Raw genomic sequence first — 27294 nt, 5'->3', positions numbered from 1 at the left:
GGTTATGTACGGCTGGGTTATGTATAGTTGAGTTATGTATGGCTGGGTTGCGTATGGCTGGGTTATGTACGGCTGGGTTATGTATAGTTGGGTTATGTATGGCTGGGTTATGTATAGTTGGGTTATGTACGGCTGGGTTATGTATAGTTGGGTTATGTATGGCTGGGTTATGTATAGTTGGGTTATGTATAGTTGGGTTATGTATGGCTGGGTTATGTATAGTTGGGTTATGTATAGTTGGGTTATGTATGGCTGGGTTATGTACGGCTGGGTTATGTATAGTTGGGTTATGTATAGTTGGGTTATATGTGGCTGGGTTATGTACGGCTGGGTTATGTATAGTTGAGTTATGTATGGCTGGGTTATGTATGGCTGGGTTATGTATAGTTGGGTTATGTATAGCTGGGTTATGTATGGCTGGGTTATGTCTGGCTGGGTTATGTATAGTTGGGTTATGTATGGCTGGGTTATGTACAGCTGGGTTATGTATAGTTGGGTTATGTACGTCTGGGTTATGTATAGTTGGGTTATGTATAGCTGGGTTATGTATGGCTGGGTTATGTATAGTTGGGTTATGTATAGTTGGGTTATGTATGGCTGGATTATGTACGGCTGGGTAATGTATAGTTGGGTTATGTATGGCTGGGTTATGTATGGCTGGGTTATGTATAGTTGGGTTATGTACGGCTGGGTTATGTATAGTTGGGTTATGTATGGCTGGGTTATGTATAGTTGGGTTATGTACGGCTGGGTTATGCATAGTTGGGTTATGTATGGCTGGGTTATGTATGGCTGGGTTATGTCTGGCTGGGTTATGTATAGTTGGGTTATGTATGGCTGGGTTATGTACGGCTGGGTTATGTATAGTTGGGTTATGTACGTCTGGGTTATGTATGGCTGGGTTATGTATAGTTGGGTTATGTATAGTTGGGTTATGTATGGCTGGATTATGTACGGCTGGGTTATGTATGGCTGGGTTATGTATGGCTGGGTTATGTATGGCTGGGTTATGTATGGCTGGGTTATGTATAGTTGGGTTATGTATAGTTGGGTTATGTATACCTGGGTTATGTATGGCTGGGTTATGTATAGTTGGGTTATGTATAGTTGGGTTATGTATGGCTGGGTTATGTATAGTTGGGTTATGTATAGTTGGGTTATGTATGGCTGGGTTATGTACGGCTGGGTTATGTATAGTTGGGTTATGTATAGTTGGGTTATATGTGGCTGGGTTATGTACGGCTGGGTTATGTATAGTTGAGTTATGTATGGCTGGGTTATGTATGGCTGGGTTATGTATAGTTGGGTTATGTATGGCTGGGTTATGTACGGCTGGGTTATGTATAGTTGGGTTATGTATGGCTGGGTTATGTATAGTTGGGTTATGTATAGTTGGGTTATGTATGGCTGGGTTATGTACGGCTGGGTTATGTATAGTTGGGTTATGTATAGTTGGGTTATATGTGGCTGGGTTATGTACGGCTGGGTTATGTATAGTTGAGTTATGTACGGCTGGGTTATGTATAGTTGGGTTATGTATAGTTGGGTTATGTATGGCTGGGTTATGTACGGCTGGGTTATGTATAGTTGGGTTATGTATAGTTGGGTTATGTATGGCTGGGTTATGTATAGTTGGGTTATGTATAGTTGGGTTATGTATGGCTGGGTTATGTATGGCTGGGTTATGTACGGCTGGGTTATGTATAGTTGGGTTATGTATAGTTGGGTTATGTATGGCTGGGTTATGTACGGCTGGGTTATGTATAGTTGGGTTATGTATAGTTGGGTTATGTATGGCTGGGTTATGTATGGCTGGGTTATGTATGGCTGGGTTATGTATGGCTGGGTTATGTATAGCTGGGTTATGTATAGTTGGGTTATGTATAGCTGGGTTATGTATGGCTGGGTTATGTATAGTTGGGTTATGTATAGTTGGGTTATGTATGGCTGGGTTATGTATAGTTGGGTTATGTATAGTTGGGTTATGTATGGCTGGGTTATGTACGGCTGGGTTATGTACAGTTGGGTTATGTATAGTTGGGTTATATGTGGCTGGGTTATGTACGGCTGGGTTATGTATAGTTGAGTTATGTATGGCTGGGTTATGTATGGCTGGGTTATGTATAGTTGGGTTATGTATGGCTGGGTTATGTACGGCTGGGTTATGTATAGTTGGGTTATGTATAGTTGGGTTATGTATGGCTGGGTTATGTATAGTTGGGTTATGTATAGTTGGGTTATGTATGGCTGGGTTATGTACGGCTGGGTTATGTATAGTTGGGTTATGTATAGTTGGTTTATATGTGGCTGGGTTATGTACGGCTGGGTTATGTATAGTTGAGTTATGTATGGCTGGGTTATGTACGGCTGGGTTATGTATAGTTGGGTTATGTATAGTTGGGTTATGTATGGCTGGGTTATGTATAGTTGGGTTATGTATAGTTGGGTTATGTATGGCTGGGTTATGTACGGCTGGGTTATGTATAGTTGGGTTATGTATAGTTGGGTTATATGTGGCTGGGTTATGTACGGCTGGGTTATGTATAGTTGAGTTATGTATGGCTGGGTTATGTACGGCTGGGTTATGTATAGTTGGGTTATGTATAGTTGGGTTATGTATGGCTGGGTTATGTACGGCTGGGTTATGTATAGTTGGGTTATGTATAGTTGGGTTATGTATGGCTGGGTTATGTACGGCTGGGTTATGTATAGTTGGGTTATGTATAGTTGGGTTATGTATGGCTGGGTTATGTACGGCTGGGTTATGTATAGTTGGGTTATGTATGGCTGGGTTATGTATAGTTGGGTTATATAAAGATGGATCAAGGATTGCTCGATCAGCTGCATCATGGTTTCTTATCCTACAGCATCCACTGTTTTGAAACAGAATGAGAATAAATGTCTCTCCTCCGAAACCCTTTCCACCTCCACGAGAGGGCGGTAAAGCTGAATCTCTCTTTTCATCACCTGGGCGGATGAAAATAGCCTGAAAATCCATCCACCCTGAAGTCCTCACACCCCGACAAAAGGGGACAGGACAAACTGGACAAGGCAATGAGGAGTGCTGGACACGGACTCATCTCATTTCGGCTGTGTTGTGTTGAGATCGTGAGGAGGATCTGATCAGGCTGCTGTGTCAGTGCAGCACAGCCTACTGAGGAGACACAGAGGAGACCGAGGAGCACATTGATGTCGTAGCGCGTTTCCATAAAGGAAACAGAAGAACCCGCATCAGTAAAGCCACAGTCACACGCGGACAGGACCTGGGCACGATTTTCTGACATTGTCGAGTAAGTCTGTTTTATTTTTTTTAATTATTATTTCCTTTGCGTGTGCACATCCTGTCTTTGGCCCTTCTAGCGAGTTTCCTTCCTGATGCCACACCTGCACACAGCGCTTTCTCCTCTCATCCCTGATGCCTTCCAGCTGTGGCAGCTCGCGCGCGTGTTAATGCAGGTTATCTGATAGTTATTAATGTGGGGGGATAAAAACCCACAACAGCTGTCTTATTTGAACGCATCAGTGGTTAGGATTGTCCAGGCTGAAAAAAGAGCGTCCAGATGCGGTCATGCAGATGCGCACACACATTACACGCAGCTACAGGGCCTCATAATAATAATAAAAAAAGAAAACAAAACAAAAAAGAAAGGTTTTTATTCTATAAAATGTGTTATATATTGGCCTTCTGGATTAAAATGCACGCATGCATGTTCTCCTAAATGTTGTGCATCCTACACAAACATGGCCTATAGGACATACTGACCAAATGCGGCATTGTTATTTTTTACCAGCATTATTTTTTGCGGTGCATTAATGTGTAGGCTGGAATAACGGTGCACGAGCCTTAATGTATGCAATCCACACATGCGCATGTCTGAACGAGTATGCTGGGGAATGAACAGGTTTCAGGATGCAAGGTGTCTCATCATGATCATCCATCCATCCATCCATCCATCCATGCATGCATCCATGAGTCTGATCTCTATACTGTGTTGTTGACTGTTAACATGCAGATTTTACTGTGTACAATTCTGCCTTGTCTGCACCAGGATTAACTTGATATTGGTGAATTTATACAACGTAATGGAGTGTTTTGTTGATGAAACTTACGGCGTGCTGCACAGACTGACAGTGTCTTATGAATAGTCCATAGACTGAACATCCATAAAGAGAAACGCAACATGCATTTCACAACCTGCACATGATCTGTGTGGTCTATTGTTGGCTGAATAACTGTGACCCTCCAGATAAGTAGCCGGGATATCAGACAGAACATTGAATGTTCCCATTGCTAATGGCGAGGCATGTGCTATCTGATATGGGCAGGGCTTTTTGCTCAGATTCCTGAAGCAACTGTTTGAGGGTGAAGGGGTTGAAGTGCTTGGCCTTTTACACAGAGAGACACTCCCTCGGTCTCTCATCGACGATATTAGTCTCGTTTTCTCTTCAGGCTTCTGCAGTCTCACCAAGGGACCATGTACATTACCAGTCAAAAGTTTGGGCATACATTCAAATTCAGTGATTTTTCTTTATTTTTATAAATTAAAAGTCACTTCATGTCTTAAAAGTAATGATGGATGTTGTTTCTTTTTACTTAATTGAGTGGTTCTTGACATAATATGGATTATTACAGTGGTGGAATAGGGCTATTTACTGTATTATTATTATTATTATTATTATTATTATTATTTACTATTTACTGTTTGATCTCAAACACATTAAGAAGGCAAGAAATCCCACTAATTAACTTTTGATGAGGCACACCTGTTAATTGAAAAGCTTTCCAGGTGACGACCTCATGAAGCTGGTTAAGATAACACCGGTAGACCTCCTCGGCTCCACTGTAGTGCTGTGGTCATGTAGTGTGAAAGGGGTGAACAAACGCCTACACGCCTCATATGTTTGTATGGATTATCTGTATTCATGAACTACAAAATCTGAGATATAACTCAATGGTACATTGTTGCGCAGCTTATGGCTGCAATAACAATTCAACTGATATTAGTCCATCATCCTGTGATGACCTGGCGACTTGTCCAGGGTGTACCCCGCCTTTCACCCGTAGTCAGCTGGGATAGGCTCCAGCTTGCCTGCGACCCTGTAGAACAGGATAAAGCGGCTAGAGATAATGAGATGAGATGAGTAGTCCATCATCCTGTGATGACCTGGCGACTTGTCCAGGGTGTACCCTGCCTTTTGCCCGTAGTCAGCTGGGATAGGCTCCAGCTTGCCTGCGACCCTGTAGAACAGGATAAAGCGGCTAGAGATAATGAGATGAGATGAGTAGTCCATCATTTCATTATTTTCTGAGAGATAAAAGACTTCAGGAGGCAGTGTTGTAGTTGAGTCACTAAACCTCGAGTCCGAGTCCAGTCTCGAGTCTCCAGTGTTCAAGTCCGAGTCAAGTCCAAGTTATTAAAAAAATTTCAAGTCGAGTCCGAGTCAAGCCCAAGAACAAGACTCCAACCGCACCATTTGACGGTGGCTGTTTTAGCATCATTAACATTAGTTTGTTCCTGAACATGATGTATGAACAGGTGAATTTCCATTCTCTTTGTCAGGGAATGTAAAGTATTCTGTCAGAGATGGTTGGGAGATGGATGTAAGTGCAGAAGGTGTGTTTATTAATACAAGTGAAGACAGGTAAACAATCCAGAATGGCAGGCAAAATCGTGAAACAGTGAAACGGGCAGTAGGTCCAGCAAACAGGTTATCGTAGACTTGGCAGAATCAAAGACGAGAAACAGGAAATCAGGGATCAGGAAACCAAACAAGGAAATAAGGCTCAGTAATGTATTGGCAACGTAACTCAATACTTCGCAAAGTAAGTGTGTTTTCACAGTTTTTATATAGTCATGCGGCGGCACGGTGGTGTAGTGGTTAGCGCTGTCACCTCACAGCAAGAAGGTCCGGGTTTGAGCCCCGTGGCCGGCGAGGGCCTTTCTGTGCGGAGTTTGCATGTTCTCCCCGTGTCCGCGTGGGTTTTCTCCGGGTGCTCCGGTTTCCCCCACAGTCCAAAGACATGCAGGTTAGGTTAACTGGTGGCTCTAAATTGACCGTAGGTGTGAATGTGAGTGTGAATGGTTGTCTGTGTCTATGTGTCAGCCCTGTGATGACCTGGTGACTTGTCCAGGGTGTACCCCGCCTTTCGCCCGTAGTCAGCTGGGATAGGCTCCAGCTTGCCTGCGACCCTGTAGAACAGGATAAAGCGGCTAGAGATAATGAGATGAGATGAGAGATATAGTCATGCTGATTGCGCCTTAATCCTGTGCAGGTGCAAGTTGTTTACGGCAAGCATGCGAGAGTTTGCTTGGCTTGCGTGCTGTCCGAAGTGCGCCCGAGAGTCTATCTGATGCATGCGCCAAGGCGCACAGGTGTAACACTCTTGCATGAAATTACTACAAAATTCATGTAGATATAAATATCTTCTGCCAAATTATTATGGCATGTTACAAAAAATAAAGAAAAAATCAGAGTCCTCGTCTCCAATTTATGAGTCCGAATGCAGTTAATGCACGAGTCCGAGCCATCAGTGCTCAAGTCCAAGTCAAGTCATGAGTCCTTAAAATTAGGGCACAAGTTGGACTCAAGTACTACAAGCCTGTCAGGAGGTAACAAATTATTAAATTTACGAATGAATTTGCATTGTTTGGTAGTTGTGTGCGCTGTAGCATTGAAACCTTCATTTACCACACTTTGAAAGATGATTTGCGATAGTAATGGTGGACAATTTTGTCATTTTATCAAGTCTTTTGTCCAAATTGTATCACTGGCAGCACTAGTAGAGCTATTAGCGCCCGCCATTTTGAATTTGTGTTTCCCCATTTCACATCATGTGATCTTGAGTCCAAGGAGGTCTATAGTGTGCAAAGTGGCATCAAGGTCAATGGTGGCTACTTTGAAGAATCTAAAATATGAAAGTTTTTAACCTTCTTTTTGTTTAACACTCAATTCCATATATGTTCCAGATGTTATTTCATAGTTTTGATGTCTTCAGTATTGTTCTACAATGTAGAAAATAGTCACAATACAGAAAAACCCTATGAAAGAGTCCAAACCTTTGACTGGTACTGCCATCTGTTTGAATAACTGAGCCCTTACCTCATACTGTCCTCTTCAAGGAATCTCCTTGAGGGAGAGAACGGTTCCTTCTGAACATGTGCGTGGTTTGAAAAACCTGACTAATACGTTGATCATAGATCATATAAGTTGATTAGCCGGCATGAGTCGTTGATTGCCTTCTGTAATTCACTAAGTGCTGTTAAATATAGCTTAGTCTGATTCTCATTGATTTTGCTTTGAAACTTCAGGACACTGTAGTCTCTTCTATAGAAAGCCTCTTCTATTCTACTCAGGAATACTTCTGACTTCTGACCGTCATATGCTTTTCACATGTGAACAAAATGATTAGACCCTTATCAAAAAGAAGTATACTTCAAGTTCATTTTATTAAGTATACTTAAGTAAAGTTAAAGTATATTTCCTTAAGTATACTTTTGTGTATCAAGTATACTGATATCAATGTACTTACAGTATACTTGTAAGTAAACTAATCTAATACTTCTTGGGACTAAATTGGCCCACTTTTAGTTTATAAAAAGTATACTTTAAGTCTAAGAGAAGTAAACTTTGAGTATACAACTAGTATTTTTTATTTTGTACTGCAAGTATACCACAAGTAAACTTATATACTAATAGTTTATTAGTTCTATACTTGTCGTCCACTCTTTAGTTTACAAAAGCATACGTCATAGTGTACTGGAAATATACTATGAGTTTACTTGTTTTATACTTCTAGTCTACTTTTTAGTTTACTGAAGTATACTTTACTTTGTAGTATACTGGAAATATACTATTGGTTTACTCGTTACACACTTCTAGTCCACTTTTTAGTTTATAAAAGTATACTTTATAGCATATTAGAAATATACTATTAGTTACTGGTTATATACATCCAATCCACTTTTTAGTTTTGAAGTATACTGCAATTACCCTTCTGGGTATACTATTAGTTTTCTAGCCCAAACCCTTACCTCATGCACACTACCAGTAGACAACTTAAGTGTTTTGTACCTTAAGTTACAATGAAGTTATAAAGGTAAGAATTCACAAAATAACAACAGATACTCAGGATTAAGAACATATTCATTTTCTTTAAAAATCTAAATTTACTACAGGGTGAGTACACTTAAACATAAGGCACAAATATTTTAACACTTTATTACACTTTTGTTAAGTATACCTTGATCAAAAGGTTGAAGTATAAGTTTAAAATACTTAGACTTTTCTATATACTTTTCAGTATAAGCCAAGTATACTTATGTATAACTTTATTAAGTATATCTCTGATAAGTAAATAAAAAGTCAACTGAAAGCATAGCATACTCTCGTATTTTTAGTTTAAAAGAAGTATACTAGAAGCACACTTGAATAAACTTCTTTTTTGTAAGGGGGTGCAAGACTGCTTGGTTAAGTATGGAGATACATTAAATGTGTATCACATTAAGTCTTTGTTTGTTGCACTTGTTCAAGAAGAGCTTCAAGAGAACATCGGACTTGCATATAACTGAACAGCCAAGACCCTGGAGCGATGTGTCTGATAGGACTAATAATGGAAGCTAATAGCTAGCAAACTGCAAACTACTAAGCAGGCTGCATGCCAAAATCATCCTTTTAAAAGACCAGAGCATCAGAAAACATTGATAAGTTTCTTTAACAACAGCTTGAAGCAAGCCTGATTGCAATATCCTAATATGCACTTATCCTACTATTACTTCTGATATGTTTGCCTTGGAGCAACACAATGTGAAGACATGTTTCCAGTCCGATTGTATTTTTTTTTCAAATAGAAATTTGTGTAATGTGTATTTTTTCTCCTCGGAGTCATTCTTTTTAATGGTATGATTTGAAGTAATGATTTTAAGTTTTAAACTATAGCCATTTTCTTTCTCATTTTGATTATGGTTGTCTTATTGTAATGCTGTGTGCCCCTGCTCGTGCTGCGGGACTCGGTTTTTGGACAGTTCGTGGGTGAGGTCTCCATAGAAACTCTCAGCATTCTTCCACTTCAGTGGGCAGTTTTGTGACAAATGCCTTTCAAAGGGCACTTAACTGAACAGCAGCACAAAAAGATGTCAAGTTCAGCATGCGCTTTACATAGGAATATTTGTGCTTAGCAAACGCTCACAACGACATGGTCACATGTGAAAAATTAAATACGAACACTCAGTAGAGTACAAAATAGCTTTCGGTGTTGCTACTGAAAAAAAAAAAGCCCCACTCTGTTGGTTAAACATGTAACTCGTATTTGAGTTTCACTTGATAGTGAAATTATTGAAGTGTAATACTTATCTTAGGAAATTGTATACATTCTTATCACTTATAACTATGTTAAACTACCACTGAAGATATCCACTTATCCACTTTTACATGTTGCGTGGTCTTTCTTCAATCTCCAACGACCTGGTTTTGAGCCGGTCCCAACTGTAACGTCAGATTCTTGTGGTCGTCTGCTGTTGTAGCCCATCCGTCTCAAGGTTCGACACGTTGTGTGTTCTGAGATACTTTTCTGCTTAACACGGTTGCAAAGAGTGATTATTTGAGATACCATAGACTTCCTGTCAGCTCAAACCAGACTGGCTTTTATCCTCAGACCTCTCTCTTCAATAATTGCACGAATAAGCAAGCAAGCGCACAGGTTTTGAAAAACGCTGCAACCTTGAAAACACATTATTGCACAAAAAAACTTGCAATTCCACTGATGGATATTTTATATTTCAATAGCTTCAGTATGTAAGCTATGGATTTTACAAAGGAATAATACTGTTTTTATTCTATCCACATTCATTGGATATGAGCAATCACACACTCTGACTGGCTACTTTACTACTAGGCTATCAGCTCGTATACTGTGAGTAGAGAAAAACAAAATGGCGGAGCGTGTTGCTGAACCAACCAAGGACGAAATAAAAACTATGTGAAAACAAAACCCCCAAAAATACCAAAAAAAGCAACAAAATATGGAGTGAAAGTTTTCGATAGGAAGAACGTATCTTTTTTATCTTTCAATAATAATAATAATAATAATAATTGCATTTTTCACAAATTGCTCCTGTCATTTCGCTGGTTTGTTTACATTCTAAGCGGAAATTATTTTGTTGGATGTTTTGTATAAAGTTTTTATTTATTGAATTTGCAAAAAATAAAAATGCTCTGTTTCTCAAAATCCAGTGAATGTTGATATAATAAAACAGTTATTCCACTCAGTCTCGTCGTACATGGCTTATAGCTGACTCAGTGCTACGCGCCTCGTCAGCTATCGGCTCATATACGATTTTATTTCGTAGAATAACTGTTCAATATAAAATATTGGTTAAAATTATGAACATTTTGGAGCTAATTGTACACAAACTTTTTGCTTCACTGCAAAACCCGATAAGGTCACTGAGCTCAAAAATTTTATTGAAACCGATTACGTAAAATTTTTTGAGGTAAGTAACTTAAATTTTTTAAGGTAAGATTTCTTAAAAATTACAATTAAGTGTAACTATAGTGTAATTTTTAAGAAATCTTACCTTAAAAAATTTAAGTTACTTACCTCAAAAAATTTTACATAATCGGTTTCAATAAAATTTTTGAGCTCAGTGACCTTATCGGGTTTTGCAGTGTTGTTATGGTTTGATATATCACACTAGCAGCCATGTTTCACCTCTCACAAATGCCCCTTTTCCACCAAATCAGTTCCAGGGCTGGTTCGGGGCCAGTGCTTAGTTTGGAACCGGGTTTTCTGTTTCCACTGACAAAGAACTGGCTCTGGGGCCAGAAAAACCGGTTCCAGGCTAGCACCAACTCTCTGCTGGGCCAGACGAAAGAACCGCTTACGTCAGCGGGGGGCGGAGTTGTTAAGACCAACAACAATAACAAGACCGCGAAAGATCGCCATTTTTAAGTGACGAGAAGCAGCAGCTGTACAAACGCGAAGTTGCCATTTATTATTATTATTGTTGTTGCTGCTGCTGCTTCTTCCGTGTTGTTTTTGCTTCGATATTCGCGCCAAGGTTTATGCAAACGTAGCGATGTAACTGACGTATACAGCGACGTAACTGACGTATACAGCGACGTAATGACGTGGCTTCCCTTAGCACTGCGAGCTATGGAAAAGCAAACTGGTTCTCAGCTGGCTCGCAAGTTGAACGAGTTGTGAACCAGCACCAGCACTGGCTCTGAACCAGCCCTGGAACTGATTTGGTGGAAAAGGGGTAAAAGACAGCATGGATTTTCATGGTCCAGTTTCTTAGTTAGAGGCCGAATATATGACTGTGTTTGGCCTTTGCTTTACTTTGTGTGCCTGGACACAGGGTCACGTTGTAATGTGGAGCCGAAGAGCATATGCAGTCTTTAACGGGGGTATAAATCAGTGGGTGGGGTGTCTGTTAGCTGATGCCCCGGGGTTAGTTTGTTATTGCCTTTGCAGTAAGAATTACTCAGAAATGCTGGATGTGATATTACCCACAAGTCTTAGAAACAGTGAAGCTTTTATGACACTGTGTGATGTTGTTAAGGTTCCGTTGTTGCACGTAAATGGAAAATTATCACTGAAACCCACTGAAGAAATAGAAAATAGTTCTTGCATAGTGCTTTTAACACATGCATGCACTGAGTCAGATGACCCATTGGCTTCTCTGGAAACTGGTAACTAATGATCCGGGATGCAGCTCATGTGATACAGCCTTTGGCTTCATCTTGCATTCAGAAGTAAACAGTTATCCAGTTGGGTAGGCAGTGGTGACACTGAGCATAGTCTTTATTCTGTTATGGCTCTTAATTTTGTAAATCATGACAATGAAGACACACTGAATTATACTGTAAGGCTAGTGACTGCAAAGACATAAACAGAAGGACCGAATACAGACTTTTTAAAATGATACTAGAATTATATCGACTCCGACTCTGACCTAACTGAACAGGTTAATTAGACACCCAATAAATGCACCAGTTTCGTCCAAATACTGCTGAAATTACAATGAAGTTATCTAATGAAACCATAAACAACCAGTGCTGCATATTGTCTGGGCTCGCCCCATTTCACATTAGCCTTATTAGTGCTATTATTAATTTTTCATGTGAGCTTAATTGTCCAATCTTGTGTCCTAGTTAACGTGATTACAGTTAATATCAGGAGCAGGTGACCAGAGATTAAAAGGGACACATGGATTTTAAAAGATGGATTTGAAAACACTAACTACAGCATCTGAAGCATAGCAACTGAACACAACAAAACATAAGTAACCATATCATAATATACACTTTATCACCAAAAGTATATGGACACCTGACCATCACAACTATATGTGGGTCTTGTTCACACTGCTGCTACAAAATTGGAAGCACAAAACTGTCTAGAATATCTTTGTACACAATAACGTTAAGATTTCCCTTAGCTGGAGCTAAGGGGCCAACCCAAACCTGTTGCAGCAAGACAATGCCCCTGTGCAAAATAAATAAATAAATAAATAAATATAAGTGGGGTTCTTAAAGGCATGGCTTGCCAAGGCTGGTGTGGCAGAACTCAAATGGCCTGCACAGAGCCTTGACCTCAATCCCACTGAACACCAAGTACATGCCAGGCCTTCTCCCATTACATCAATGCCCAATCTCACAAATGCTCTTGTCGATCTTTGGGGAACAGAGATTGCCAATGTTAGCCAGCTGTAATGACAACACTGTTCAGTAAAAAACACGACATGAGATAAAACCGTGTATGTCACTTCTTTGAGTATTGCTACCATACCAACACTTTTGTATGTAAGAATAATTTACACCACAAGAGCATATTTAAATAAATTTCACTTACATAGACAAGTGAAAAGAAAGTCAAGGGGTTTAAAGTTTAACTTGGACACCCAGACTGAAAAAAAAAAAAAGTTTGTTGAATTTGCTTAATTTATATGTGTACATTGGGTTCACGTGAATGAACTGAGCCACATTAATACAATTTGTTCACACAGAATGGTGCGAAAAACAAAAAACACTGAGTGAGTGAGCAGCAGTTCTGTGAATGGAAACAAACGCCTTGTTGATAAGAGAGGTCAGAGGAAAATGACCAGATTGGTTCGAGCTGCCAGGAAGGATATAGCAACTCATATAATCACTCTTTACAAACGTAGTGAGCAGAAAAGCATCTCAGCATGCAACAGCTGAAGAACACATTGGGTTCTGCTCCTGCAGCCAAGAACAGGAATCTTAGAATCAAGAACAAGTTCCTATTAAAGTGGCCGGTGAGTGATTCCAAAAGCCCTGGAATAAAATTATACACTGTGCACTCACCAAAACTCAGAATGAAACCAAGGTCCATGTTTTTGGGAGGCAGCACCATTCCCCACTGTGTTATCAGGCCACGTATAAGTTAATCATGCTAATTTAATACTATAGTAATTTCTTCATATTAGTGCCAACATCAATTCAATAGCAAGATTTCATAACATAAACGGATTATGTTATCCTACGTGACTTGATCACATTCATGCTGGTAGATTAGATACTTAGCACCCGACTTATGCCGACTGGCATGTAGGGCAGCAATGAAAGTCCTCCACTCCTGTCTGTTCTGGGCCAACATCTGAATGTAGGGTACCCATGTGTGCTGCCAAGTCTTCATCATCTTGCGGTGACTCTGCAAGCCCATCGCACCCAGTAGTCTCATCTCATCTCATTATCTCTCGCCGCTTTATCCTGTTCTACAGGGTCGCAGGCAAGCTGGAGTCCATCCCAGCTGACTACGGGCGAAAGGCGGGGTACACCCTGGACAAGTCGCCAGGTCATCACAGGGCTGACACATAGACACAGACAACCATTCACACTCACATTCACACCTACGGTCAATTTAGAGTCACCAGTTAACCTAACCTGCATGTCTTTGGACTGTGGGGGAAACCGGAGCACCCGGAGGAAACCCACGCGGACACGGGGAGAACATGCAAACTCCACACAGAAAGGCCCTCGCCGGCCACGGGGCTCGAACCCGGACCTTCTTGCTGTGAGGTGACAGCGCTAACCACTACACCACCGTGCCGTCCACACCCAGTAGTATTTGTTGGCATTTCTATACCTCATCTCATTATCTCTAGCCGCTTTATCCTGTTCTACAGGGTTGCAGGCAAGCTGGAGCCTATCCCAGCTGACTACGGGCGAAAGGCGGGGTACACCCTGGACAAGTCGCCAGGCCATCACAGGGCTGACACATAGACACAGACAACCATTCACACTCACATTCACACCTACGGTCAATTTAGAGTCACCAGTTAACCTAACCTGCATGTCTTTGGACTGTGGGGGAAACCGGAGCACCCGGAGGAAACCCACGCGGACACGGGGAGAACATGCAAACTCCGCACAGAAAGGCCCTTGCCGGCCATGGGGCCCGAACCCGGACCTTCTTGCTGTGAGGTGACAGCGCTAACCACTACACCACCGTGCCGCCCACACCCAGTAGTATTTGTTGGTATTTCTATTGTTGTTTCCATAACAATAGAATTTTTATGGGATGAGGTTGTTAGCCCTATGCCCAACCCCCAACCTGGAGGACCAGGGATCATCTTAGTCTGGTCTCTACCCCTTGACCTGTCCGATATGACTGAATCTATGGCATAGCTCTCAGGGTCATTGAGACATGCAAGCCCCCATACCAGAGGTGGACAGTAACAAAGTACATTTACTTGAGTACTGTACTTAAGTACACTTTTTGAGTATCTGTACTTTACTTGAGTATTATTTTTATTTGGAAACTTATGACTTTAACTTCACTACATTTGAAAGACAAATATCGTACTTTTTACTCCACTACATTTCTATCAAGGTCCTCGTTACTCGTTACTATGAAGCAGCTTTGAAAGTGGATGTTTTTTTCTCTTCTTTTCTAAAATGTGATTGTTTTTTTCTCAGGTGATACTGAGAGCCGATCAGTAATCACTAGGGTCACATCATGTCCATAGACTGTATACAATCATGTTCACTTATTTCTCAGCAGCATCACTTAACACGATCAGTTGACGGCAGAATGGAAAGAGGCGGTTCTTCTGTGGAATGCATGCACCCGTGGCTTTACCTAAAACCCATGTTTCACTTTTCTGAAAGAAATAAAGATTCATTTCATTTTAAATGTTTGCTTTGTTTGCCGAAAATGAACCACATCATGGCCTACAAAAACTCGCTATCCAACCTGCAGAAGCATATTGAGGTATATAAATGTTTTATTCCAAGAGAAAGCTTGCAACGAAGGTGTCTGTGCTTTTAGAACTCGTGATATCGTTGCAATAGCTATGCAGTCTGGTTAGTCAAATGACTTTCTATGGATTTGTCCACCAAGTTGCCATCGCCTCGTCCACGGCTAATGTTAACACATAGCTAGTTAACTTGGACGCTGTTAGTTAGCATGTAAAAACGGAGTTACGCTAACATGAATAATGTTATCTGAAGTGCTTTCAGAAGCATGTTTTAGCATAATCTTGCCAAATAAACAGAATGTAGAAATCTTTCTCTTCTAGTAGCATTAGCTACCCAATATGGTTTTGAGTTTTGAAAAGAGTTTGCTAGCATGTCAGGTGGAGCTTCACTGACTAGCTAGCTTAACGTTAAACCACCATGATGGCACAGCATGCGTTCATTTTGTGAATTCACATTTCTGTCTTTGGTAACAGCATTCTGCATTGTAAGCGTTGTGGGAATAATACAACGATGCATTGACAGAAAATATACTTTGACTACTTAAGTATTTTTAAAAGCAAGTACTTCAGTACTTATCTTAAGTAAAAATTTGACTCTACACAGCAAACTCCTCAGTGTTGAATTAACACTTTCAGAGTTAATTTGTGTCCAATTGGACATATATAAACACAGTAGGGTGTTAAATCAACACTCTGGTTGTTAATTCAACACTGGGGATTTTGCTGTATACAACTTTCACTTGTATCGGAGTAACATTTGACCAGTGGAATCTGTACTTTGACTTAAGTGATGAAGTTGGGTACTTTGTCCACCAGAGCCCTATACCACGACAAGGTGATGATCCGGTGGAGGAGATTAGATACTCCATCCATCCATCCATCCATCCATCCATCCATCCATCCATTATTTGTAGCTGCTTATCCTATGCAGGGTCACGGGCGAGCTGGAGTCTATCCCAGCTGACTATGGGCGAGAGGCGGGGTACACCCTGGACAAGTCGCCAGGTCATCGCAGGGATTAGACACTCATCTCATCTCATTATCTCTAGCCGCTTTATCCTGTTCTACAGGGTCGCAGGCAAGCTGGAGCCTATCCCAGCTGACTACGGGCGAAAGGCGGGGTACACCCTGGACAAGTCGCCAGGTCATCACAGGGATTAGACACTCTACTTGCCTAAATTAAATTTAGCATAAGCAGTGAAAGCACATTTTGATGAGAAATATATCTCTTTATGTAAAATATACATAGTATTTTCTCTTAAATCTGACTGACCACACATTCCCTTTTTTCAGTGCAGAAAATGCAGCAGTTTCACCCAAATACTGATGTTGTGGAGGCTCAACTCCCTCCCTGTTCTGCCCCTCCTCCCCCTCTGCCCCCTGCCACAGATTCTGCTCGCACCCCCCCCCCCCCCCAGCATCTGACATGTCATCCTCACAGTCCCCCCCCCCAACACACACACACACACACACACACACACACACACATCTCATCGTTCATTAACACACTGAACTCAGGGACTGCACATCTCACTTTACCGCACATCTCACTTTACCTCGCTCATTTGCACTATTCCGCACTACCTCATCTTAACAGCTGCTAGTTTGTTTTATACTGCTTATTTCATGTTTTATGTTTATCTGCTATACCTCAAGTGACCTTGACTGTTTGGTTATTTGAACCAATTTATGTGTGTATATATATATATATATATATATATCTCATCTCATCTCATTATCTCTAGCCGCTTTATCCTGTTCTACAGGGTCGCAGGCGAGCTGGAGCCTATCCCAGCTGACTACGGGCGAAAGGCGGGGTACACCCTGGACAAGTCGCCAGATCATCACAGGGCCGACACATAGACACAGACAACCATTCACACTCACATTCACACCTACGGTCAATTTAGAGTCACCAGTTAACCTAACCTGCATGTCTTTGGACTGTGGGGGAAACCGGAGCACCCGGAGGAAAACCACGCGGACACGGGGAGAACATGCAAACTCCACACAGAAAGGCCCTCGCCGGCCCCGGGGCTCGAACCCGGACCTTCTTGCTGTGAGGCGACAGCGCTAACCACTACACCACCGTGCCGCGCTATATATATATATATATATATATATATATGAGTGTTTAGTCTACGTCTAGTTCATATCTAGAGTGTTTATACTGTTTATATTGTCTGTTTGAGTGTTTAGTCTGTGTGTAGTTCTTATCTAGTGTTTACACTGTTTATATTGTCTGAGTGTTTAGTCTATGTCTTGTTCTTATCTAGTGTTTATACTGTTTATTTATACTGTTTATATTGTTTGAGTGTTTAGTCTATGTCTAGTTCCTATCTAGAGTGTTTATACTGTTTATATTGTTTGTTTTTTTCAATTATTCTATTTTTATTTATTGCATTGCCTGTTTGCACCGTGGGTCAGAGAGGACTGATATTTCATCTGTGCTGTATGTCGAGCATGTATAGCATATTTGACAATAAAGTTGACTTGACTTGTGTAAAACAAATGCTTATATTTTATGCATCACGTAGATGAATGAAGGCCTTACGGCTATAAAAATACCGCTGTCTATTTATCACCTTCTTTTGGCACTGCACAGTAAGAATGAGGAATGAAGCGAACAGCAGATATGGCTACAGAGCTTGCCAGGAAGAAGAAGAAGGTAAACTGCTTTGCCATGTTGCTGTGGAAGGACCAAAAGTGGGTAGAATAGTCCACTGAGAGAGTGCATTTACTGTTTTGGAACACAGATTATAGGAGCTGGCAGCAGGCATGAGCCAAATGAAAGAAGTGTTCACAGAATTGCAATAACACATTGAAGTACAGAGCTGAAGGGAGGATAGTATAGCTGCCTCGCATACAGAGATGGACTCTGACGTGCTTTCAGTGGCTGCATCTCATTCTCTGAACTTGAGGCCCATTTTGGCAGATAATGCTGCTGATATCAAACAGACTGAAGACTGAAGCAGCTGCACTGAATGCATGAGAGGCTGGTATTAAGGATGATTTGGCACATATTGGATCCTCCGCACAATGCTAGTTCTGGTGGTCCTCCACTCAGTTGTACAATCTCATCTCATCTCATTATCTCTAGCCGCTTTATCCTGCTCTACAGGGTCGCAGGCAAGCTGGAGCCTATCCCAGCTGACTACGGGCGAAAGGCGGGGTACACCCTGGACAAGTCGCCAGGTCATCACAGGGCTGACACATAGACACAGACAACCATTCACACTCACATTCACACCTACGGTCAATTTAGAGTCACCAGTTAACCTAACCTGCATGTCTTTGGACTGTGGGGGAAACCGGAGCACCCGGAGGAAACCCACGCGGACACGGGGAGAACATGCAAACTCCACACAGAAAGGCCCTCACCGGCCACGGCGCTCAAACCTGGACCTTCTTGCTGTGAGGCGACAGCGCTAACCACTACACCACCGTGCCGCCCCAGTTGTACAATCATAAAGCTAATTTTGGAGGAGTTATTAAAACAAACAAAAGGCTATATCGGTGACATTTTCGTCAGCCTCACAATTATTACTAGATGCAAACTTGTGTCGGCAGGCAAACACAGTTTAAGTGCCCTAGCTGGTTAGCTAACTAAGTAACATTAACTACAAAGTAAGTTACTTAGCTCTAATTTCTTAGGTAACCAGCTAAATAAAAACAAATAATATATCTTACCTATTTGGTGAAAAAAAACCCCTTCTTTTCGTTGTGGCTCTGTCAGTCTTCCTTGTTGCTGGCTCTCTAGATGTCCACTATTTTTGGCTTTACCATTGAGAAGAGAAGATTTTATTTGCCACACGTACACTCAAGGGGCTGCACGGTGGTGTAGTGATTAGCGTTGTTGCCTCACAGCAAGAAGGTCCGGGTTCGAGCCCCGTGGCCGGCGAGGGCCTTTCTGTGTGGAGTTTGCATGTTCTCCCCGTGTCCGTGTGGGTTTCCTCCGGGTACTCCGGTTTCCCCCACAGTCCAAAGACATGCAGGTTAGGTTAACTGGTGACTCTAAATTGAGCGTAGGTGTGAATGTGAGTGTGAATGGTTGTCTGTGTCTATGTGTCAGCCCTGTGATGACCTGGCGACTTGTCCAGGGTGTACCCCGCCTTTCGCCCGTAGTCAGCTGGGATAGGCTCCAGCTTGCCTGCGACCCTGTAGAAGGATAAAGCGGCTAGAGATAATGAGATGAGATGAGACGTACACTCAAGCGCAGTGAAATTCCTCCTCTGCATTTAACCCATCTGAAGCAGTGAACACACACATGCACACACAAGTGAGCAATGAGAGCACACACATATACACACATACCCAGAGCAGTGGACAGCTATGCTACAGTGCAGTGGTGAACTGCTACTATTAGAGCTGGGACTTGAGCTCAGCTAAAACTTAGCCAGATACACCAAAAAAGCAATAGGGCAAAGGATTTTGCAAGGGATTAGCGGCAGGCTGCCAGGTCACTCTGGTGTGTATAGTTGTTGATGTTGATTTTAAAAGTAACTAAGTAAATTACACAGGTAAATGAATATTTAAGTCTGAGTGAAAAATACTGTCGCGAGCGTGCAAGAAGAGTCTGGAGAGAGAAACATTAGTTTCTCAGCCGTTAGCCTGTGCTACTTGCTCTCGATAGCACTGGCTTGACTGCTTTATTAGCATTCGCTAACACTACTGATGAACGCTACACTGGCTGGAAGGTGACTTCACTGCTGTGCTGACAGTGCCGAGTTGTGGTTAAGTTCGCGTTGGGCTTCGTGAAGGTCTAGGGCGATACATTTTTGGTCCCTCTCACTATAAATCAAAATCTGATTGGGTAATTCATCTGTCACTTCCTACATAAACATACACTGCCATGGCCTTCTGTCCCGGCAATGAAGTCCTAACCAATGAGTGAGCAGCTCTAAACTCTTCTCAGCCTAGAGACAACAAACAAAAAAAATCTCATTGGATAACTTAATTTTAATGTTTTCAGGACAGTAAGTCTTTCATTTCTGAAGCAAAACTGATAGAAAATCAGGCCAAATTAGAATTCGAAGAGAATAATGATAATGAAATTATGAAAGAGTTAAAGAAATTAATTATAATATTTGAAATGCTGGGCGGCACGGTGGTGTAGTGGTTAGCGCTGTCGCCTCACAGCAAGAAGGTCCTGGGTTCGAGCCCCGTGGCCGGCGAGGGCCTTTCTGTGTGGAGTTTGCATGTTCTCCCCGTGTCCGCGTGGGTTTCCTCCGGGTGCTCCGGTTTCCCCCACAGTCCAAAGACATGCAGGTTAGGTTAACTGGTGACTCTAAATTGAGCGTAGGTGTGAATGTGAGTGTGAATGGTTGTCTGTGTCTATGCGTCAGCCCTGTGATGACCTGGCGACTTGTCCAGGGTGTACCCCACCTTTCGCCCGTAGTCAGCTGGGATAGGCTCCAGCTTGCCTGCGACTGTAGAACAGGATAAAGTGGCTAGAGATAATGAGATGAGATTTGAAATGCTGATATGTTTGGGTCATCTCTGAAGGCCTTGAAGGCCCTGATGGTTCCCCTCTGCTACAGCGCCTGGGGAGCAGTTGGGGGTTAGTTGCCTTGCTCAAGGGCACTTCAGCTATGATATAGAGGGAGGGAAAATGCTGTTTATTCACTCAACTCTCCTCACATTTTTCCTGCCAGTCTCAGGAATCAAACTGGTAACCCTTTAGGCCCAAGGCCACTTTGCTAACCTTCAGGCCATGGCTGTCCCCACTCAGTGCGTTTACATGCACATTAGAGAAAATCAAATTTCTGCCGTTGCTCGACTGAAATCGAAGTTCTAAATGGCATGTAAACACCTTAGCTCGGCTGAAATTGAACCGAACTTGATTTCTCGCAATCGAGCTACGTGACCTAGATTATGCGATTTCTGCCGAGCTACTTAGTGCATGTAAACCCTATTGAGCTACGTAGTCGATCTACGTACTTCAGCACTGCCCCTTCCGGAAGTGACGAGTGACGAGACCACAAGCGGGAAACACAACAGCCTCGGTCGGCATGACACTTCACCTTAGCCGCCCACTTTATTAGGAACACTTCTGTTCGTACATACAAACTACAAACACTCTTCTTAGAGTTTAGAGTTTATTTTATTTTTAAAAGGGACAGTGCACAAATTAAACATTATCCTTGTGGTAAGGACAGATGTCTGTACCAGGTTATAGCAGTACATGCTAATTTCCGCCTGTAGTCCCTTTGTTTATACTCTTGAATAGCTCTTCTTCATGACGACAACCGGAAGTGTACCAACACGATGGGGCGTGTAGCGCCACCTGTGGCTCGGGTGCACAATGCACCTCACTCAATAGCTCGATTTCACAGTATGCATGTAGGATTGGATTTCTCTGGCACCCCTGCTGGGACCCTTTGCTCGATTACAGACAGCAGCTCGATTTGGATGCGCATGTAAACGTACTGACTGATGACATTATGTAGGGTTTTGTTTTGGCTTCCATGTCCAACCAAATCTCTGACTCTGGTGTCACTGGTTTTAGGCTTTTTTTCTGGCTTTACAACATCATCATGGATGGCACGTGCCAAATTTTGCATGACATTTCTGACTTAAAATTAATATTTTAAGTTATCCCGCACCTGTGATGACCTGGTGACTTGTCCAGGGTGTACCCTGCCTCTCGCCCATAGTCAGCTGGGATAGGCTCCAGCTTGCCCGTGACCCTGCACAGGATAAGCAGTTAGGGATAATGGATGGATGGATGGATGGATGGATGGATGGAGGAACATCACTGTTTTTTGATCATGCAATGCAAGTGCGTTCCAGTTCTGCAGCTCTGGACTCCAGAATAGTTTGGTGATTTTCCTGCTGATCAACACCTATAATCCTGGTGAACAATATGTGACTTGAAGTAAGTTTTTTAAGCATGGCAATCAGCAAACAGTGCTTGATACTGACCCTGTAACACAGGCTGCTGTAACACCCGTGTCATTTTCCACTTCTCTCAAATCAGCTGCTGTTTGAGAGGAATCCTATTCTTACGGAAGGACCTTTTTTAAAATATAGTGGATACACTCGAGGCCATATTTTAAAGCCCGCACACAACAGGGAAATGAGATGGGTGGTGCTTCACGTCCTTGCACTATGTTGCTGTTATTGGGGCTGTTTTAAGAGCTGCAACAGTTTTTGTAAAACATAAAGGCAAAAACACTCACATTAACTGTGTGACAGTCTGTCCCATGATTTAACTCAGAAATATCGATCTTGTTCCTTGCATTCGGTGGTTAACACGGACAAGATGAGGACATATTCACACATCTGATAGTAATCATGTCAGATTATCAGTCAGTCTTGTGATTGAGATTTGACACAACTTCTTAATTAGAGATAGCACCAGGAATTGTGGAGTTTTCAAAGCCAGACATTGTTACTCAACATTTTTTGTCATCTTCCCTCAGGCGAGTCGTCTCAGTGAAATCTGCTCCAGGCTGAATAAAAAAGGCAGGGAAGAAATAAAAAGGCTGTGCTCAGATTGGCTGGCGAGCGCAAGTAATTCTCAATGCAGTGTAAAAACATCTGTTTTAACTCAGCTGCGTTTTTATTCATTTCTAAAGAGGAGAGAAATACCTTGCATTCCTGCATTTCCTGCTTTTGACAGGGACAAAACAGAGCAACAATGGAAACTTAATTGGTGTCAGATGTGAAGGAAATTACATGGAAGAACATTGGAAATAATTCTCATTGAACTATGTTGCTGTTGTTGCTGTTTGTTCGATGGATGGATAGTCCCAGGTGGATAGATGTACCTCAAAGCCTCTGTCGTCATTCTGTTGGCTAGCCCTTGAAACATGGTCAACCATCCACAAATCCACAAATAGATGAGCTAATTCCACTGCAGGAGTTCCGAATGTCTGTTAAACTTTGAGCTTGCACTATGAGCAGTATGGTATGAGACCTATACAGTACCAGTAGGCCTATAAGCCCACACATAAAAATAAACTAGTCACATTGAATTCCTCCGACAAACAGTGACTGGTTAAAAGTGTGTTATGAGAGAATACCACCAACTTTAAAAAAGCTCATAATAGTTTGTTCATTAAGCTCTAAATGAATGCAGCCTCGATCTATTGAACTGCTGACAAATTCCTAACGATGTGCCATGGGGGTAAGCCATGGCCTAAAGGTTAGATAGGCAACTTTGAGACCAAAATTTCGCTGGTTTGATTCCCTGGACCAGCAGGAATGGTTGAAGTGCCCTTGAGCAAGGCACTGAACCCCCAACTGCTCCCCAGGCTGCTCTGGGTATGTTGTACATTGCTCTGGATAAGAGCGTCTGTTAAATGTCATTCATGTAATGTAATGTAATGTAGTGTAATGCAATGTAACTAGTCATGTTTGTAGACGTGAAGCTGCTGTAACTGATAATGGTGAATTTGCTAACTTCTGTGAAACTTGGTCACCCAAAGAGTCCTGATTTCATTCCAAATATCTGCGAAGACTTTGGAAATTGGCTTGGAAAACCATGTATTGCGCCATTACAATGAGTCTGTTTTTTATTATTATTATTATTTACAAGTAGCAACTTGTGTCGAGAATTTCCTGAAGTCATGATCTGTTGGGCTTCATACCGCATTCGCTTATAATGAGTGCAGAATTGTCATGGTGGTTTATTAGTCTTATGTGCTGACTAGTGCTTTATTACCCATGAGAATCGTTTTATCGTCCTGATCATCTGAAACTCACTGACATTGTTTGTGCAACTGGAGGAGATAATGATCGAATGTTTTCTGTTTGAATTTGGAGTTATTTAGAGCTAATCTCTGCTTTTAAAAAGCAGAAGGTTCTGGCATCAGGGGGCATCTTCTGTGGAACGCACTGTCACTTGTGCTCACAACTCATATCTTGTACATGGTGTACAGATTGCAATGTGTAGAATGGAAAGAGTGAGAGGTGATCCTAACATATCAGACTTAATTGGTACCCAGTGTATGCCTGCAATCTGTAATTGTATCTGTTTAGTGCTCCAAATATCCATGTCTGTATGTGTATTCAGAGTTCAGGCCATAGTGGGTGGCTCTGACAGTTCCTCAAACTCAGCTGCATCATTACATACTCAGAACAGAAACTCAGCTACATAACCATTAGGCCATGGGATGCCATGGTCTAATGGTTAGAGAAGCAGCTTTGGGACCAAAAGGTCACTGGTTTGATTCCTTGACCAACAGGAATGGCTGAAGTGCTCTTGAGCAAGGCACCTAACCCCCAACTGCTCCTGAGGATTCTCTAGGTATGTTGTAAGTTGCATACCCAGATTCTTTCAAATTTTGTTGTTTTTATTTCCCAAAATATATACAAACTAGTCATTTCAGAGTCCTTCCTGTGCCAGCACCTAGTCTTCCCAGACAATCTCCCATCCAAGTACTAACCAGTCCCTTAAGGCACATCAGGCAGCGCCAATCTCGATTTCAGTAGCCCTTGGCCTCTTGCCTATTACATAGTTAGGGTTAGAGCGGGGGCTAGTCCTCTGGTAACTGCTAGAGTTTGGCTCCCCACTCACGTCTGTATTGCAGAATGCCTTACCAGATGACAGTAGGCACTATTTTTATGATGGGTTTTGGTATGACCCAATTGTGAGTAGAACTTGTGATCTCCCGATCGAGAGACGGACATGCTAACCACTAGGCCAACTCACAATCAGACAAACTAGTAGCCTAATTGAAACCATTGCAACCCTAACAAGGCAGATACTAAGGATCCCTTACAAAAAAGTAGTTTATTCAAGTGTGCTTCTAGTATACTTCTTTTAAACTAAAAATACAAGAGTATGCTTTCAGTTGACTTTTTATTTACTTATTAGAGATATACTTAATAAAGTTATACATAAGTATACTTGGCTTATACTGAAAAGTATATAGAAAAGTCTAAATATATTAAGCTTATACTTAAACTTTTGATCAATATATACTTAACAAAAGTGTAATAAAGTGTTAAAATATTTGTACCTTTTGTTTAAGTGTACTCACCCTGTAGTTGTGCTTCAGCATTGTTGACTCTTAGGTATGTCTGTGGTTCCATATAAGTTTTTTTTTTTTTTAAATTTCTCTCAGTGGGATAATTACTTTTTTATTTTATTTCTTTTTCTTTCGAGCTTGGATGTTAATTTCAGTTGTCATTGCCATGTTTTTATACTTTGGCATTTAATACAATGTTGCTTTAAATTTAGATTTTTAAAGACAATGAATATGTTCTTAATCCTGAGTATCTGTTGTTATTTTGTGAATTCTTACCTTTATAACTTCATTGTAACTTAAGGTACACAACACTTAAGTTGTCTACTGGTAGTGTGCATGAGGTAAGGGTTAGGGCTAGAAAACTAATAGTATACCCAGAAGGGTAATTGCAGTATACTTCAAAACTAAAAAGTGGACTAGATGTATATAACCAGTAACTAATAGTATATTTCTAATATGCTATAAAGTATACTTTTATAAACTAAAAAGTGGACTAGAAGTGTGCAACGAGTAAACCAATAGTATATTTCCAGTATACTACAAAGTAAAGTATACTTTAGTAAACTAAAAAGTAGACTAGAAGTATAAAACAAGTAAACTCATAGTATATTTCCAGTACACTATGAAGTATGCTTTTGTAAACTAAAAAGTGGACTAGAAGTGTGCAACGAGTAAACCAATAGTATATTTCCAGTATACTACAAAGTATACTTTAGTAAACTAAAAAGTAGACTAGAAGTATAAAACAAGTAAACTCATAGTATATTTCCAGTACACTATGAAGTATGCTTTTGTAAACTAAAGAATGGACGACAAGTAGAGAACTAGTAAACTATTAGTATGTAAAGTTTACTTGTGGTATACTTGCAGTACAAAATAAAAAATACTAGTTGTATACTCAGAGTTTACTTCTCTTAGACTTAAAGTATACTTTTTATAAACTAAAAGTGGGCCAATTTAGTCCCAAGAAGTATTAGATTAGTTTACTTACAAGTATACTGTAAGTACATTGATATCAGTATACTTGGTACACAAAAGTATACTTAAGGAAATATACTTTAACTTTACTTAAGTATACTTAATAAAATGAATTTGAAGTAAACTTCTTTTTGATAAGGGATGTTGTAAATACATCTCATATCACTGCACGTTCATGTTAAGGAGAATAGCCTTTCTTTGTCCAACTTTTTTTCTTTTTGCATCTTGCAGTATCCTCTAGCTCTAGACTAAAGATGTCCTCTGAACATTTCTAAATCAGAACAAACAAATAAAAAATAAATAGTGCACCTCTTATTTGTTTCTGTATCTTATTTGTATCCATTTCGATAATTCTGTAAAATATATTCATATTTGTCAGTTCATTTGTATGGTTGGTTTGTGCCGTTTGCTGAGTGTTGTTACTTGAACAGAATATTACACTAAGTGTTATTCTCATCTCATCTCATCTCATCTCATCTCATCTCATCTCATCTCATCTCATTATCTGTAGCCGCTTTATCCTGTTCTACAGGGTCGCAGGCAAGCTGGAGCCTATCCCAGCTGACTACGGGCGAAAGGCGGGGTACACCCTGGACAAGTCGCCAGGTCATCACAGGGCTACTAAGTGTTATTCTGTCACTTATTCAGTTGGCACTAGAACTTTCTTGTCTAGAAGTTCAGCACTTCGTGTACCTGACTTTTGCACTTGTACATTGCTCTGGATAAGAGCATCTGCTAAATACCATGTAATGTAATATTTAGCTGCATCCTTAATGTCTTAGAAAGTAGTTCATGTATAAATAGACACAATTAAAAAAAAACATTTCAGGAAACACGGAAAACTCTTAATCTCATTCGATTGCAATGATGGAATGACCAAAAGACCAGTCAAACCATTTTGGCGTTTCTGCTAGCTGTAGCTATTAAGCATGTTAAAAGCATGGGAATTTGCATTTGATCGCTGATAGACATATGATCTTCACGTCTCTGAATGATCCTGAAACTGCAGCTGTTTGTCTTTTACAGTGGTGCTTGAAAGTTTGTGAACCCTTTAGAATTTTCTATATTTCTGCATAAATATGACCTAAAACAACATCAGATTTTCACACAAGTCCTAA

General features: G+C 41.1%; 1 protein-coding gene across 2 annotated transcripts in view; it reads left to right on the top strand.

Moving 5' to 3' along the window:
- Positions 1 to 3007: 3007 nt before the first annotated feature.
- palm1a (paralemmin 1a) overlaps positions 3008 to 27294 on the top strand; it is a 69747-nt gene continuing 45460 nt past the window's right edge. For both annotated transcript variants that reach the window (XM_060941670.1, XM_060941669.1), the window contains exon 1: positions 3008 to 3290. The gene's annotated coding sequence lies outside the window, so the exon portion shown is untranslated. The remainder of the gene's footprint in view (positions 3291 to 27294) is intronic.

Source organism: Neoarius graeffei, chromosome 15, assembly GCF_027579695.1.
Source record: "Neoarius graeffei isolate fNeoGra1 chromosome 15, fNeoGra1.pri, whole genome shotgun sequence".
NCBI classification, from domain to species: domain Eukaryota; kingdom Metazoa; phylum Chordata; class Actinopteri; order Siluriformes; family Ariidae; genus Neoarius; species Neoarius graeffei.
The sequence above is the reverse complement of the archived record's forward strand: the minus strand, read 5'-3'. Positions and strand labels throughout refer to the sequence as shown.